The sequence below is a fragment of the Papio anubis genome, chromosome 19, assembly GCF_008728515.1.
Source record: "Papio anubis isolate 15944 chromosome 19, Panubis1.0, whole genome shotgun sequence".
Lineage (NCBI taxonomy): Eukaryota > Metazoa > Chordata > Mammalia > Primates > Cercopithecidae > Papio > Papio anubis.
This window is the reverse complement of record NC_044994.1, coordinates 63,646,641-63,663,471: the sequence shown is the minus strand read 5'-3', so window position 1 is coordinate 63,663,471 and position 16,831 is coordinate 63,646,641. Positions and strand designations below refer to the sequence as shown.

Sequence of the window (16,831 nt, the reverse complement as noted above, 5' to 3'; positions counted from 1 at the left end):
TATATTAATAAATATTTTGGACTTTTTACTTAGAGGCTATATAAATAACCTGTTTATTCAAGATTCAACCACCAGTTTTAGAAGTCATAGTTAGATTTTTTTTTTAATTTTTTATTTTTTTTTTTTGAGACGGAGTCTCACTCTGTCGCCCAGGCTGGAGTGCAGTGGCGGGATCTCAGCTTACTGCAAGCTCCGCCTCCCGGGTTTACGCCATTCTCCTGCCTCAGCCTCCCGAGTAGCTGGGACTACAGGTGCCGCCACCACACCCGGCTAGTTTTTTGTATTTTTAGTAGAGACGGGGTTTCACCGTGTTAGCCAGGATGGTCTCGATCTCCTGACCTCGTGATCCACCCGCCTTGGCCTCCCAAAGTGCTGGGATTACAGGCTTGAGCCACCGCGCCTGGCCCCCATAGTTAGTTTTTTACGTGAAGCAATTGTCACTGAGGTTTAAAAAAGTGATGTTCTATTTTACTCATAAATTCTATAGGCATTATTTAGTATTCACTTTTAAGGAATATGAGTCATTTATCCCCCATTTCTTTCTTTATTTAAGTATTTATTAATATCAGTTTGGGCTTATGAATATCTATTGTATCTTTATGTCTAAAATGCAATATTATGGAAGTTATGTTTTGCTCATATTATTAGGTCATTAGCTTTTAGTCAATGGGAGCACATTCATGTTGCCTCCTGTTTCAATACACCACTTTAAATAGTGAAATGTTAAAATTGCTATCAGTAATATCAGGAAGAAGGATACTCACCAACAATTCAAGTACTTAACTTGACATAATACTTTAAAATAGAAACTGGCTGATTTCAAAATATATATAGAAGAGTAAATATATGTGATTTGCTAATTATATTTAATATAAGAATTAAGGGACTATATTAAATAGGTTTAAACTTTATCGTAAAAATAGTCTATAAAAACATATCATGAGTTCAGAAAAAGACAAATAGACCAGTAAACAAGAATAAAATGTTCTGAAGACAGATCCACGTGGGAACTTAATATGTCATAAAAATGACATCCAGTTTAGAGAGAGGAAATAGTGGTTCATTAAAGTAGAAAATAATATCGTCAAAATCACATATGTATTAGGGTTCTCTAGAGAAACAGCGCACACACACACACACACAAAGACAGAGAGAGAGACAGAGAGAGAGAGAGACAAAAAGAGGGAGACAGAGAGTTCTTATAAGGAATTGGCTCACATGATTATGGAGGTTGAAAAGTTCCAGGCTCTACAAAGTGAGCTGACAAGCTGAAGACCCAAGAGATGCAATGGCACAGCCTTAGACCAGGAGGGTTGATGGTCTGGTTCCTGTCCTGATGTTTGAGTCTGAATCCTCTCTTGCTCAAGGGAGGGTCAGCTTTTATGTTCCAGTCAGGCTTGCAACTGACTGGATGAAGCTTGCCTCCATTAGGGAATGCATTCTGATTTTTCTCAGTCTATCAACTTAAATGTCAATCTTATTCAAAGACACCTTCACAGAAACACCCAGAATAATGTTTGAACAAATATCTGGGCACCCTGAAGCCCATTCAGGACACATAAGACTAATCATCATACTTATTAATAAATCATATGTGGTTCAATATTTTAAATATTATAAAAATAAAGCGATAAAATGTTAGAAGAAATTACAGAACATTTGTTACATTGTTCGTTAATAAAGATAAATTTTTAAAACAAATTGTAAAAGCCAGAAGTATAAAGGAAACCATGAAATAACATAAAAATAAATTATTTCTAGAAAGAAAAAAAAAACCAGAAACATGTTCTTGGACAACATTGTGTAATGTATGTGCTCACTTGTGACTTTAAGATTAATGTTCAATGTTTTAATGTAAAAGTTAACCATAAACACTTTACAGATCTCTGAATTCAGTATTTTATTTTTAATATTTTAGAAGCTGACTCTACCAGAGACCCAGTTCTTGAACTTTTAATGCACATTTGGAAATCCACTGTGTTTAGTTGGCTTAGATTGTAAACTTCAGGAGAACAAGAAGTGTATCAATTATGTTCCAGTTTCTGGGATGCAGTAAGTATCAATAAATATTTGAATTACTGGATCAATGTTTTCAAGTATAGAAAGTGCTTACTCGCTGGACAAATGTGGCATTTTATTTTTTCATAGTTAATAAGTATGCTGTTTATTGTTTGCAACTTATTTTCTGCTGAAAAATTCTATTTAATATTGTATAGGTAAATGAAAATGTGTGTAAAATTTAATTGAATGAATCCCACAAGAATGCTCCTTATGTATTTGAAAGAAGTTAAAGGGGAAAAGAACAACCCATGAATAGGGTTGACTTTTTTTTTTTTTGCTATTTTTTTTTTTTTTTTTTTTTTTTGGTGTCTGTGTGTTGAGCTATTCAAGGGAAATAGATCTGAAACTTACAGGAAGCTATTTGTTCATCTTTGTTGACTGTAGACAGACCCTTTTCTTTTGCTAGTCATGCATGAGAATAGAAACAAACATGATGCTTCTAATATATTATTTTCAAAAACCCTGCCAGCTTTATTATTCTACTAACTACTACCAGTTAGTGAAATAATTTATTATGGTGAAAAGCTAAACATAAAATAACAGAATTCTATTTTCTTCAACATCCTAATAAAAATTCCATTTTCATGCTTTATATTTTACCAGCCTCGCTTGAAATTGTATTGTTTAAGGAATCCTGTAACACTTTCTCATATACCAAATGCTATCACCATTAACCTAAGTTTGCATGTTATTTTACTATGAAAATGATTTGAATAGTAATTTCTAGCCTAAGGAAACTAAACCAAAAATTTACCTTTTATACAACTCTTACTGCAAAACTTATTCAGAAGAGAAGGTTCACTTTATTTATTTATTTAGTTTTGTAATGAGGCTACAAATGAAGGGACCTCATCTCCTGTGATATGTGTGTGTGTGTGTGTGTGTGTGTATAGGTGTTTGTGATAGCAGTTTTCCTATGTCTGCAATTTCCCTGTTCACTTCAAATTTATTTCATCTATTCAATACTTAGATGAGAATAAAAATATGATACTATGTGAAGGGAAGGGCCTTTAGTAAAATATAATCTTACTTTTTAAATGTCAAGAATATCATTTGTTTCAAAATATTGCAGAGAAAATAGGAAGGTGTGATGGGATCCTTGGGGTGTCATTTTGCCAGCCAGAAGCCTTTGTGGCTGGTGGTACCTTTGCCAGGGTTTTGCTCAGGCCAGCTGGACTTGTTCTGCCTACTTGGCCTGCAATCTGCTCTCAGCTTGCGCTACCAGGCTGGATCCCAGCCCTGCCAAGGGTGAGCCAGGCATGGAGCAGCAAGGGATGCATGAGTGAGTGAGCATGGTGTCTGGATGTTGTTCACAGCCAGGCACACCAGCTGCAGTGGGGTAGGCAGCTCCAGGTGATAGCATAGGCACCAGTTCCTGTGAGGCTGCCGCTGAACCAGGCCTACTGCAAGTGGCTTCCACTGGACACCTGGGAACGCGGTGGTGCCTGGAAGCTTGGAGACTCCAGGAACTGCAGAACCCCCAAGAGGGTGTCATAGCCCTGGCCTGGGGAGCTCCTAGGTCTGGGCTCCCTGAAAGGCTGCACCTCTTCTCTCCCTCTCTCTTGTCCTTGCTTGCAAGACGTGAGTGGTGGGTGGGTGGGGGGTGGGCGTGTTTCAGCAGTTTGTGTTACAGCTCTTTCAGTCCCACCATTCATTAGGTCCCCAGTTCTTAGGAAGAATTAAATATGCAGACAACTGGGGGATGAGTGAGGCAAAGAGGTGCTTTATTGAGCAATAGTACAGCTCTCAGGAGAGCTGAACTGGATACCTCCCATCCACAGGCCGGTCATCGCAATGAGTGCAGCTCTCCGTGGAGAGGAGACCCAGAGCAGGTAGCTCCTATCCACAGGCAGGTCACCTTACTGTCTCTGTAGCCCTGTAGCCCTCAGCGGGAAGGAGACCTGGAGTGGGTAGCTCCTATCCACAGGCAGGTCTTCCCATCCATCATCTGCCTGAGTCCAGCTGAGTCCAGGGTTTGTATGAGCTTCGGAGGAGAGGAAGTTTGTGCTGATTGGTCCATGCACCCCCATAGGTGGACCCAGAGAAAGCACCATAAGTTCTCACTCTGGTCTGCAGAACTGGCAGTCCAGCCCTCATGCTTCAGGCCCTCCCTGGCTTGACGGTGGGCCTTCAACAGGGACCTGCCTTTTTCTGCCCAGGAGCCTGTCTGCTTCCTGTCACCATCTATATGTCATCTATGGAGCCCAGGCTGTTTGTATGGAGGGGTGCCTGCAGGTTTGTATGGAGGGGTGACCTCTCTCCTGTACTTGTCAGTGCCCAAAGCCCAGAGGGGACTGAGGCGGCAGAAGTCTGACTTGTCAGAGCCTCCCTGAGCATGCACACACCCAGTTGGGTCATGACAGCATCCGGGCTCGGCTTCAACTTTGCTCTGAAATCTGAGTGGGTGCTGGGAGCAGGGAGAGTCCAGGTAGCAGAAGGAGGCACTCTCAAGCCTGCTGGGGCAGGGGGGATTCCTGGGTCCCCGAGAGCACAGGAATGCCCATGTCTGCAGCTGGGGTTGGGAGGCTGCAGCTGTGCCTGGAAGTGTGGGGCTGCCGCCCCTCCAGCTTGGAAGTGGGCAGGGCTCCCGCCTTTTCCCTGCAGCAGCTGGCTGGAACACTCAGCCCCTGTGACGCCTCCCCCAGCGAAGCCGGGCTCTTGGCAGCGGCCGCTCCAGGCAGGCTGTGACTGCCATCAAAGGGAGATAGATTGGAGGTGTGGATAAGACAACTGAATGTTTGATTTTCTGGTTGTCTTCACGGGTGGGAGCCCACCGTGACTGCTGAGTGCCAAGTGCTAGAAACTGTTAGCCAAATACAGAAGCAAAGAACAGACAGAAGGCTTCGCTTTGAGCAATGAAGTTGTGTAGGAAATTAACAATACCTCTTGCAAACTGTGTCCAAAATTTTTAAAGAGCTTGACTGGCTTACATTCAATGTATAGTCACAGTATTTGTAGTGGAAGAGAATGGGGCTGGAAGTCAGGCCACCTGAATAGAACCTTTATAAATGTTAATGAATTATTCAGATGTCTGTGGTGTGCCTCAACTTCTCATCTGGTAAATAAAATTTTCACACACAGCTTGGATATATCAAATTATATATTTACAAATTTTTATTAAAATTTTTTTGTAGGATTTTTATGCATATGCTTCTCTTTATATACACAGTTATAATTCATGTAATTTCTTATTCTGAGGAAATGCTTGCTTGCAGAAGAAAAACTAAACTAAAGGAATTTATAACAGAACTGGGGTAGGCATTGTTGGAATGGATTTTTAACTGATTTGTCAATACCTTAGAATAGTTTGCACTCATCTTTTTATTACAGCACACACATAATAAAGATACAAAATACCAGTTTTTAAAGATTTGCTGAAACACCTTGTTCCCTTTTGCTTCTAAAATATCGACATCATTCACCATGAGCACTTCGTCAATGTATTCTCACTGTTGCTTCATTGCACAGTCACAAAGTCAAAAATGGGTATAGGTTCAATCAAAGATTTAAAAACAGATATCCAGAAAATTGTTTATATATTTTCAAACTTTTTTTTCTTCTCTTTCAGTTAACTTTGTTTCCTTCCCTTTTGTTACATCTTTCTCTTGTTCTTCTCAGCTCTTCTAGTGAAACCACTGCAAGCAAAAGGGAAGAGGTGTGTGGAGTGTAAAATAAGAGCTGTCTGGAGTTATTCCAGAAAATATCATGTAAAGTTGTCATCAAATTTAGTTCCCTGACTCACTTAACATGGTTAAGAATATACTCTATTAATAGAAATAACTCAATTTACCTGTACTGTCTTGAAGAAATTACCTTCTTAAAAAATCCCTTTCTTCATTTTTTCTTTTTCTAATTACTCGCAGGAAGATATATCTTATTAAGACATTTGTTTGGAGTTTGGATTTTGTCTTCCCTTGCTACCCAGCATTTAACTGAAATTTAATTGTTGTTTTTGATGTGTATGTGTTTGTTATTTTTCTGTGCATATTTTTCTAGGGAAGTGTAAAGATAGACAAAATAAAACACAACCTATGAAATTATAGCTTTCAGTTTTGCCAGAATGATGCTCTATTAATGCTCAGGGCCTCTTAACTTCTCACTTAAAACAAAGTGGGGAAAAATCACCAACTAATAGGTTTCTATTATATTAATTACGGTATTATGGGCATTTACCAAAACAAACATTTTTACTCTCAGAAAATGGCATCTTAAACAGTCCAGTTTTCTTGAAAACTTAGTAATTCTTCATAATGAATGCTCTTTTGTGACTTCTTTTTATTACTAACCCACATAATATTTCTATATTATCTAGTTTCTATGTTCCCTTTTCATCCCTTTTTTCTTGCATCATGGTGCTAAATTGGATGGAGATTTGATGAAACACATTTTCTATGTCTTTTAATATCAGGGCTTATGTTTTGTTCTGGAATCACTCTTAGCCTTGTGTGTTTTATATTAGCTCTGTAACTCCCCAACCTCACAAAGAAACCAAAGCGTCTTTCACATTTCAACACAATAACGTGCACTCCCTTCTGGTCCAGGATTCCAAGCATCTGTGTGTCCCTTCCCTCAAGATGGAATTGTCTCTGGTCTCCACATTCGTCTCAGTTGGAAGTCGCATTCAGATATTTTTTATTTATGGCTGTTGCTGGAACTTCCGAACTCTGTGTCCTCGATAGCCTCCCTGCCTAGAGTTTTATAATCCTTTCTCTCCTAAAACTTTTTCTCTCAATTTCGAATTTCCTAGAACTTCAATCGCAAAAGGATTGAATCCCTCACTCCCATCTGTATTCCAGGAGCACTGTCCCCACATCTGCTTCCTCTGATGTTCCCTTTCCATCCCAGTCTTCTTTAATGTAGACACTGCTGACTTTTGAAAACCTTGAACTGCTCCCTAAACGCTTTCTTTTTCTTCTCTACCACATGTAGGGAAAAGCTGTCATCTTTGCTTTCTTTGGTTTCTCATATACCCTTCCAAATGGAGCTCAGTGAAACTCCTTGGCAAACCACATGGGATCAGTATTTCTGATTCTGACAGATTATTTTTCCAAATAAATGCTGCCCTTATTAAGAATATTTTGAATATTTTTTATATTTTAATATTTTATTAAATATTTTCTATGCAGTTAATTTTCTTAATCTATGTATGTAATCTTACCTACTGCTCTGTCACTGCATCCCAGCTTTCTTGTCCATGTCTCTGTGGTCTTCCAAGCAATTCCGCAATTCCCTGACACCATTTGGTTGTCTTACAATTCAGTTAAATTCTGACACTTAACTCCCTGGAGTTAGTACAGATCCCCAAAATTAACAGCTCAGTCACACAAAACTGATCCACTTCAGACACTAACCACAAATGTGTGCCCAGGCTAAGTAATCTGCTGAGTACAAATTCAGAGGTTCTCATGATCTTCTCTCAGATTTGGCAATTTGCTATAATGACTCACAGAATACAGGAAAATGCTGTCCTTACCATTACAGGTCATTGTGAAAGATCAAAGTACAGCAAGATGAAGAGGTTAAGGGAAGGTGTGGACAGGTCATTCGATCTCCATGGAGTTGGAGTATGCCACCTTCCTAGCACTTCGATGTATTTGCCAACTTGAAAGCCCTCCTTGCCTCATTGTTTCAAAGTTTTTATTGAAATGTTATTTAACAGGCATGATTAGTTAAATCTTTAGCCAATCTACTCTTGCGCCAACCACCAAATGTCAGCCAAAGGTGGCCAATTCTTCAAATCTTGTTCCAATATGGCAAACACAGCTGTAACGAACACAGCTGTTTCTGCATCTCACTTTTATGTACCTCACTTTCCTTTCCCTGTCCATAAATCTCTGACCACTAAGCAGGCTGAAATTTCCCTGAACCTATTCGGCTTTGGGGCTGCCTATTTCACAAACCATTCTTTGCTCAATTAAACTCTTTTAAATTGAATTTGTTTACTGTTTTTCTTTTCACAGAGGTTTATTCCATATACTTAGTAGAATATACGAGTTTTACAAATTGGAGTGATAGGCATTGATTTTGACACATCTGGAGAAAGAGTGATCAAAGAGAAGTGGCCCTGGAGCTCTCCCCATGAAAAGACTAAAATTTTAAAAAGATGCTGCTCACCTAAAACTTATCAATAAAGTCAATTATAGTTTCAAATTGGTAAATTATTTTATGGAAAAACAATAAAAATACGAAATAAAATTAATATGTATTCTAATGCCTTTCAGCTTGAATAAAATTGCAGTCAATAAGTTGGTACCAGCAATGATGTCGTAAAAAGCACTTCTGGAGAAGAATACTGTAAGAATACATATTTTCATTGAACTCCAAGTATCAAAATGTGTCTATTCATTTCCTGTTTTTAAGCCTAACTGGTTTACCTCTACAAGTAGGCTGACTTATGAAGGTAAGTCATGAACAGCAGCACTTTTTTAAAATGGTAATCATTTTTCACTCTTTAATATGGTTGTCCATAAACTGGCTGTTCTTTCTCAGGTATTCCCTTCCTTCCACCCTACTGCATTATTCAGTGTTACTTCTGAAGGCCATGAAGTCCTAAAGTTTGTTGCTATTTTGCTGTTGGTTTTATGTCCATGTGCACTTGTAATGAGAGGCATGGTATCTTCCATTTTTATTTTTTATTTTATTTTACTTTTTGTGAGACAGAGTCTCACTTTGTCACCCAGGCTGGAGTGCTGGCATGATCTCTGCTCACTGCAACCTCCACCATCCGGGTTCAAGCGATTCTCCTGCCTCAGCCACCAGAGTAGCTGGGATTACAGGTACACGCCACCACGCCCAGCTAATTTTTTCTATTTTTAGTAGAAACAGGGTTTCACCATGTTGGCCAGGCTGATCTTGAACTCCTGACCTCAGGTGATCCAACCGCCTTAGTCTCCCAAAATGCTGAGATTACAGATGTGAGCCACTGTGCCCAGCGGTACGTTCCATTTTTTAAATGACACTGGATTCCATTTATACTGTTGGTTTTGCCAATTGCCAATTGACTTAATTGGAAAACTCCTTAGTGAATAAAATCTCAATGGCCTAGGCAGGGTATGACTCATCTTTCAATACTGTTGTAGGCATAAATCATTCCCAAAACAACATTTACAATAAAGTATTGATTATTAGTAATTATTTATGGCAAATATTATATAATTAATTACAATTATATATACTACTGATATAGTAATTATTTTACATAATCGATAATATATGCTAATGTATGATTATCATCTAACAATTATTATAATACAATATGTATTGATATAATCATTTTTCATTATTGGCTGTTATGTCCTTAGTTGTATCTTCATCATAATAACACACCATTTTTACCATAGGATGTGGTAAATGTTGTTGAATAAACCAACAGATGATAAATGCATAGATTTCAAATTTGAGACCATCCCACTCTAATATATTGTTTATCTTTCAAAGAAGGAAGTAACTGGAAGCTTAATAGATTGGAAACAATTCAGCTTTCAAACTTAATTGCAGAAAAGAAGATGATGGTTAGATAAAGTTAAGGAAAATAAAATGCTTATAAAAAATGTATTAGCAAAGATAAAGCCTGTTACTGGAAGAAGAAAGAAGTTTTTCGCCAGTTTCAGTTTTTTGTTACCTGAATGAATATCCTTTTAACCAATAAAGAACCTCAAGATTGAATAATGTATTTTTGTAACCCAAATTAAGATGTTACAGATAGAAGAGAAGTTATGAACCTCTATCTTTACTCATAAATATATAAAAATACAATTCCAATTAGCACTTCAGTGAGAGGATCACTAAAAATTATAGCATATCACAAATTACTTGGAACTGCAAAGCATGCTAATTCATATTTTGGAATAAATTCTAGGTTTGTCAGAATGAACTTAAATCAATTTTCATATTTCCCTCTTTACACTGACTTTCAAATCATGAGATATTATCAGATGGAAATTACATCAAAGACAAAATTAATCTTCATTTTTCAGTTTAATGTATTGCCAGTAGATAAGTTGTATCCCTTTAGATTTACCACTAATTATTTCACAAATAAAATTCAAGTTGTTACTGTCTGTGGACATACCATCTAAATTAAATTACTCACAGCTTTTGAAAAACCTAAGTTATTAATGTGCACATATCAGAGTGCTTGCTTATTTCTCTTCATTATACATGATTTATGCAATTCATTAGATTGTGGTAATTATCATTTAAGACTCATAAAGCTCTTGTTTATGCAAGCTTTGCTGGTGTTGAAGTGCATACTGATGTACAAGATAGGTTTGATAAGTTGTATATACAGGATAATGAAGCCATTCAAATTATCTTTAAAAGATAACTAGATGCAATGTATTTTATTTCTGATAAGACTATAACTGGAAATGATTTATAAAATAATTATTATGTACTGGGTGTACTGGGGAGTTAGAGAGAAAAAAAAAACACTGGGTCAATTTTGGCTTATTGTCTCCAGATTAAACATAATGCTGGAATAGGTGACTAGGGCTTCCCAAACACACAAACTAAGTTAACTGAAATTACCTCTGAAGGCTGCGTTTTTCAAATGCTGCAGTTACCATAATGAATGCCTATTTTATCCATAAGCCAAAAAAGTCATGAAGTTACAATACACAGATTTTTAAATGTATCCTAACACATTCATGTTGTATGCTATCAATTTCAACATTTAAAATGTTTACTTCTTTGCTTGATACACTCCTTGATCCACTAACTTAAAGATTACATTCACTTTTCTATTATTGGTTAAAAGTGGCAATGTGTAAAAGTTAAGATAAATTTTTCATGATTGTGACACAAAACATCATCACTCTCATAAGTCCATGTTTATATGAAATTCAGAACAATAGCCTAAGTATTTGTATTTTGTGATAGTGCGGAGGTCCTTGTTTCTTGCTGGATTGCAATGAGAACTCATTTTCAGATCCTCAAGTCCACCCACACCCTTGGCCTACAACCGTCTTCCTCCAACCTCAAAGCCAGCACTGAGAATCGAATCTTTGACTCTCCCCTTGGCTTCCCTGGCCAATTGTATATCTGACTCCAGCTAAAGAAAGTGCCTCTAAGAGCTCAGGTGATTAAATTGGATCCACTAGCATAATCCAAAATGACGTTTCTATTTCAAAGTCTAGATGCTTAATTATATTTGCAAAGTTCCTTCAGCATTACATAGATTAGTGTTTAATTGAATTGCTAAGGTATAGGAATCCTCGGTTTGGATTCTTCAGAATTCTGCCCATTGTACCTCTGCATATATTTTTGTTTTTTATTAAAAAAAAGTTTTAAAAATTATTTTTCCAGCTTTACTGAGGTATAATGAACACATAAAAATTGCATATATTTCAGATGCACAATGTAATGATTTGATGCACTTATATGTTGTAAAATAATTACTACATCAAATTAGTTAACATATATACAGTTGGGAGATGCTTTTACATCCAATCTGAAAATCTGTCTTTTTAACTCAGTGTTAGAGCATTTATTTTTTTAATTACTATTAAGCTTTGGGAAATACTCAACGTGAATATTCATGTCCTGTTTATTACTTTTGTTTTACTCTTTTCTTTGTCTTTTTTATTATTAGAATATTTTTATTTTCACCATCTACTATTATGTATAGTTATTATAGTTATACATTGTTTCTTTTATTTTTTTTAGTGAAACTTCTAGGAGTTGAAATATAGATTTTTACTCAAAGAAGGCCTACTTTTAATTATGTTATGCCATTACAAGTATAATATAGGAACTTAACAACGTTATGCTTTGATTCCTTGATTTTATGATTTTGTGTCACATATTTTATTTCCAGATATGCCATAAATTCTGCTAAACACTGTATTACTTTTTGCTTCAATAGGTACTTGTGAAATAAATTGAAAATGAGAAAAATGTCTTCTAATTTACCCCATTTTACTATTTTTCACGTTCTTCTGTCTTTTCTTTAAAGTGCTCAGCTGGAATATTTTCTTTCACCCACCAAACTTCCTTCCACGGTTATTGTCATTCATTCTGTTAAAAATTCTCTCTTCATGCTTGTCTCAAACAAAGTACTTATTTTGTCTCATTTTTGAAGCACACTTTCATTGATTTGTTTTATCTTCCACACTTTAGAGAGCTCATTCTCTTATTTTCTCACTTTCTATTTTGTAAGATCCTGAAGTTATTTTTTTCTTCATTCTTGTGGATGTAAGGTATTATTTTTCTCTGGTTACTCTAGGGTCTTTCTCTTAATCACTCTTATCAGCAATGTATTATATCTTTTTGTGATTTCTTTGCATTTTTTTTCTCTGAGGCAGGATAGGTAGTCAAGGAAATAACCACGTCCTTGGGATGTGGCAACCATGTCCATAGCACTGTCAACACCCAGAGCCCCAGCACAGGCATTGTGGTCAAGTTCATCTATGCAGAACTATCTCAGTAGGGACTTCTGCTACTATCTATCTCCTGTAGGGAGAATGCACATTTTGGTTTTTCTTGTCCTCAAACTGACTCTTTGCTCATTATAATAATGAAGACACACCCCTGGGTGGAGATTGACGATGCTAATGAGCCACGCAATGTGTGAACAAGCACATACAGCTACTGTCCATGTGCACCCAGAGGACCACCCACAGCATGCTTACCAGTAACACCTATTACTCCCTTAGGAATAATCAGGTAAGACTCCGATAAAGGGGGTCTCCCTAGTGCCAGTCTTTGCTGACTCTCAATCAGTCATCTCTAACTTGTCTTTCAGAGGGTACTTTCACTTTTACACTTGGCTTTCAGAGTGTTTTCTTTTCCAAGAAACTGATTTTTGCCCTTTTCTACTGCTGTGTGTCTCTTTAAATTCTTTTAAACCAAGAAGATAAGCACCGAGGTCTCTCAGTTGCCATCAACATTTCTGTTTTGTTGAACATCTTAGACTTGTGGTTTTGTAGTCTTAATACAATTAAGAAATTTTCAGCCAATATTACCTGAATTACTTTTCACGTTCCTCTGACCCCCAGTTTGGGTCTACAAGGAAACATAAATTACACCATGTAATATTATCTCACAGTATGATGGTCAATACTGAGTGTCAACTTGATTGGACTGAAGGATGCAAAGTATTGATCCTGAGTGTTTCTGTGAAGATGTTGCCAAAGGAGATTAACATTTGAGTCATTGTGCTGTGAAAGGGAGACCCACCTTTAATCTGGGTGGGCACCATCTAATCAGCTGCCAGCGTGGCTAGAATATAAAGCAGACAGAGAAGCGTAAAAAGGTGAGACTGACTTAGCCTCCCAGCCTACATCTTTCTTCTGTGCTGGATGCTTCCTGCCCTCAAACATCAGACTCCAACTTGTTCAGCTTTGGGACTCAGATTGGCTTCCTTGCTCCTCAGTTTGCAGACAGCCTACTGTGGGACTTGTGATTGTGTGAATTAATACTACTTAATAGTATTAACTGTTAGCTCTGTCCCTCTAGAGAACCCTGACTAATACACTCAGATCAAAGACTTTCTGTTTTTCATTTTTGATAGTTTCTATTGCTATGTGTTCAAGTTCATCAATCTTTCATTCCATAGTGTCTAATCTACTATTAATCCCATTCTGTGTTTGCAATCTTGAACATTTTAGTTTTCCTTTCTTAAAGTTGAATTTGGGTCTTCAATTTATCGTCCATGTATTTCTTTATTATGCTCATATTTTGCTCTGCTTTCCTAAACGTATTTGAAACAGCTGATTTTTAATGTTCTAGTGTATTGTTTCAACGATACTGCATATCTGGTATATGGATTTTTTATTAATTGTAATTTCCTGCTTGTTTTGGATCTGATAGCAAGTTGTTTAATACTTTTTTTTCATAGGTTTCTTCAGGAACAGGTGGTATTTGATGACATGAGTAAGTTCTTTAGTGGTGATTTGTGAGATTTTGGTGCACCCATCATCCAAGCAGTATACGCTGAACCCAATTTGTAGTCATTTATCTCTCACCCCCTCCCTCCCTTTCCCCCGAGTCCCCAAAGTGAATTGTATCATTCTTATACTTTGCATCCTCATAGCTTAGTTCCCGTGTAAGAGTGTGAACTTACGATGCTTGGTTTTCCATTCCTGAGTTACTTCACTTAGAATAATAGTCTCCAGTTCCTTCCAGATTTGATGCAAATGCCATTAATTTATTCCTTTTTATGGGTGAGTAGTATTCCATTGTTCTATCTATCTATAGCTCTATCTATCTATAGATAGATATAGATATAAATGTAACTATATATATGTAACTATAGATATCTATATATATCTATATACCTATATAGATATCTATATATACATATATATATACCTATATAGATATCTATATATATCACAATTTTCTTTATCCACTTGTTGATTGATGGTCATTTGGCCCAGTTCCATACTTTTGCAATAGTGAATTGTGCTGCTATAAACATGCGTGTGCAAGTATCTTATTCATATAATGACTTCTTTTCTTCTGAGTCAATACTCAGTAGAGGGATTGTTGGATCAAACTGTAGTTGTACTTTTAGTTCTTTAAGGAATCTTCACACTGTTTTCCACACTGGTTTTATTAGTTTACATTCCAACCAGCAGTGAAGAAGTATTCCCTTTTCACTGCATCCATGCCAACACCTATTATTTTTATTTTTTTATTATAATCATTCTTGCAGGAGTAAGGCGGCATTGCATTGTGGTTTAATTTACATTTCCCTGATCATTCGTGATGTTGAGCATTTTTTCATATGTTTGTTGGTCATTTGCTTTGCATATCTTCTTTTGAGAATCGTCTATTCACGTCTTTAGCCCAGTTTTTGATGGAATCGTTCATTTTTTAAATGCATGCTTAGTAATGTTTCATTGGGAACCAACCCTTATGAATTTCACTTTGCTAAGTGATGAATTCTTTTCTGTATCTTTAAATCATGTTACACTTTGTTTTGGGACTCAGCAAGTCATTTGGGAACAGTTTGAACCCTTTTGAGGGTTGTCGTAGGACTTCTTAGATTGAGCTAGAAGGCCCTACCCTGCCACAGACCCCATTCAATATTTCTGGTGTTAGATTTCTTTCTGATCTAGCGGACAGAATCACAAGTTCTTCTCAGCCCTCTGTCAGCCCCAGCAACTGTTCTGCCAAACTCTTTTTAGGTTTTCTTTTTGTTTTCTGGCCTCATGTAGTTTCCTCATACATATGAGCTGATCAGTTTTTGGAGATGTGAAGCATCTAGAACTCTCTATCTCTGGGTTGCTCTTGTCTCTGATACCCTGCCCTCCAGTTTCTATGTGCCTCAGTATTGCTGAACTCTAACCTCTCGTCTCAGCTCATGGAAACTGTGGGACTTTGCACTGCAGCCTAGGAATGCTCTCACTGTATTTGTTTCCCTTCTCAGGAATCACTGTCTCGTGCAACCTCTGCCCAAAGTTTGGAATCTATGGTCCCACATGTCTTCTTTTTAAGGCAAGTAATTTAAGACTGAAAAATATTTGCTGTCTCTGGTGGTCCCCCATGGTCAACTGTTGTGGACCAAAAATATTTACATTGCAATGAAGAGGTCTGTTTATATAACAAAGACATGATGTTTTGGGATATGAAATGAAATATCTTCAGTTTCCAGCTGTAATTGTGATAGAGTATTTATATATTCCCAGAAAATTATTTTGTTTATTTTTCCAAAACTATTCTTGTCATAATAGAAAGGAACTGTGAGAGATTGATATAATTGCAGTGAGAATAGAACTAAGTACTTTGTTTATTTATTTATTTTTATATTTTTAAAATATTTATCTTTTTCTCCAACCAGTCATTTTAACAATCCACCAGCAATTGAAGTGTGTAAAAGAAATATGACGTATACATGAATCTGAGTATTTTGAGGCAACAAGAAAATTAAGCATGAACATTATAAAGACAGATTAATCCAATATCTGAAAAACAATCATAAAAATTTAAAATTTTATTCTAAAAAATTTTGCAAAATTAGATAAAGCAGAATAAGCTATACTACTTAATTGTTTGTCATGGCTTTATGAGACAGTTTTGTCTTTTTCTTGTACTTATTTATTTATTTATTTTGGCTGCATTATCTAGCTCTTCTTTATATAGTGAAAGGAAGATAAATCTCAGGACCCCTGAATCACTATGTCAAAGGAAAAAGTCAGGCTGGGCACTGTGTCAGGCAAACCTGTCTCCCATTTTATTCTGTTGAATTTCACCTGGCAATGTAAATTGACAACTTATCTTCACAGGTGTGGGAAGAGGGAGAGGACTCAAAGTCATCCCTCTGCTCAACTGAGACAAATGCATGTCCGATTGCTTCCCCTGCCCTGTTGTCTATTTTATCTTATATAAAAATGCAGACTCACTGAGCTAAGCTAAGGCATAAGTGACTATTCCTCTATACCCCTCTCACGTTAGTGTATCAGAGAAAGGCTGATCAAAGACTCAAAAGAATGCAACTGTTTGCCTCTAGCTACCCATACTTTTTTTTTATTATTATACTTTAAGTTCTAGGGTACATGTGCACAACATGCAGCTTTGTTACATATGTATACATGCGCCATGTTGGTGTGCTGCACCAATTAACTCGTCATTTACATTAGGTATATCTCCTAATGTTATCCTTCCCCCCTCCCCCCTCGCCACAATAGGACCTGGTGTGTGATGATCCCCTTCCTGTGTCCAAGTGTTCTCATTGTTCAATTCCTACCTATGAGTGAGAACATGCGGTATTTGGTTTTCTGTTCTTGCGGTAGTTTGCTGAGAATGATGGTTTCCAGCTGCATCT

At 36.9% G+C, this 16,831-nt stretch overlaps 1 long non-coding RNA gene across 1 annotated transcript; it reads left to right on the top strand.

Moving 5' to 3' along the window:
• Positions 1-349: 349 nt before the first annotated feature.
• On the top strand, positions 350-16,564 carry LOC103879822. Its single transcript, XR_002518757.2, has 3 exons — positions 350-2,052; positions 8,283-8,461; positions 15,437-16,564. It is a non-coding gene; the product is annotated as an uncharacterized LOC103879822 (long non-coding RNA).
• Positions 16,565-16,831: the final 267 nt, after the last annotated feature.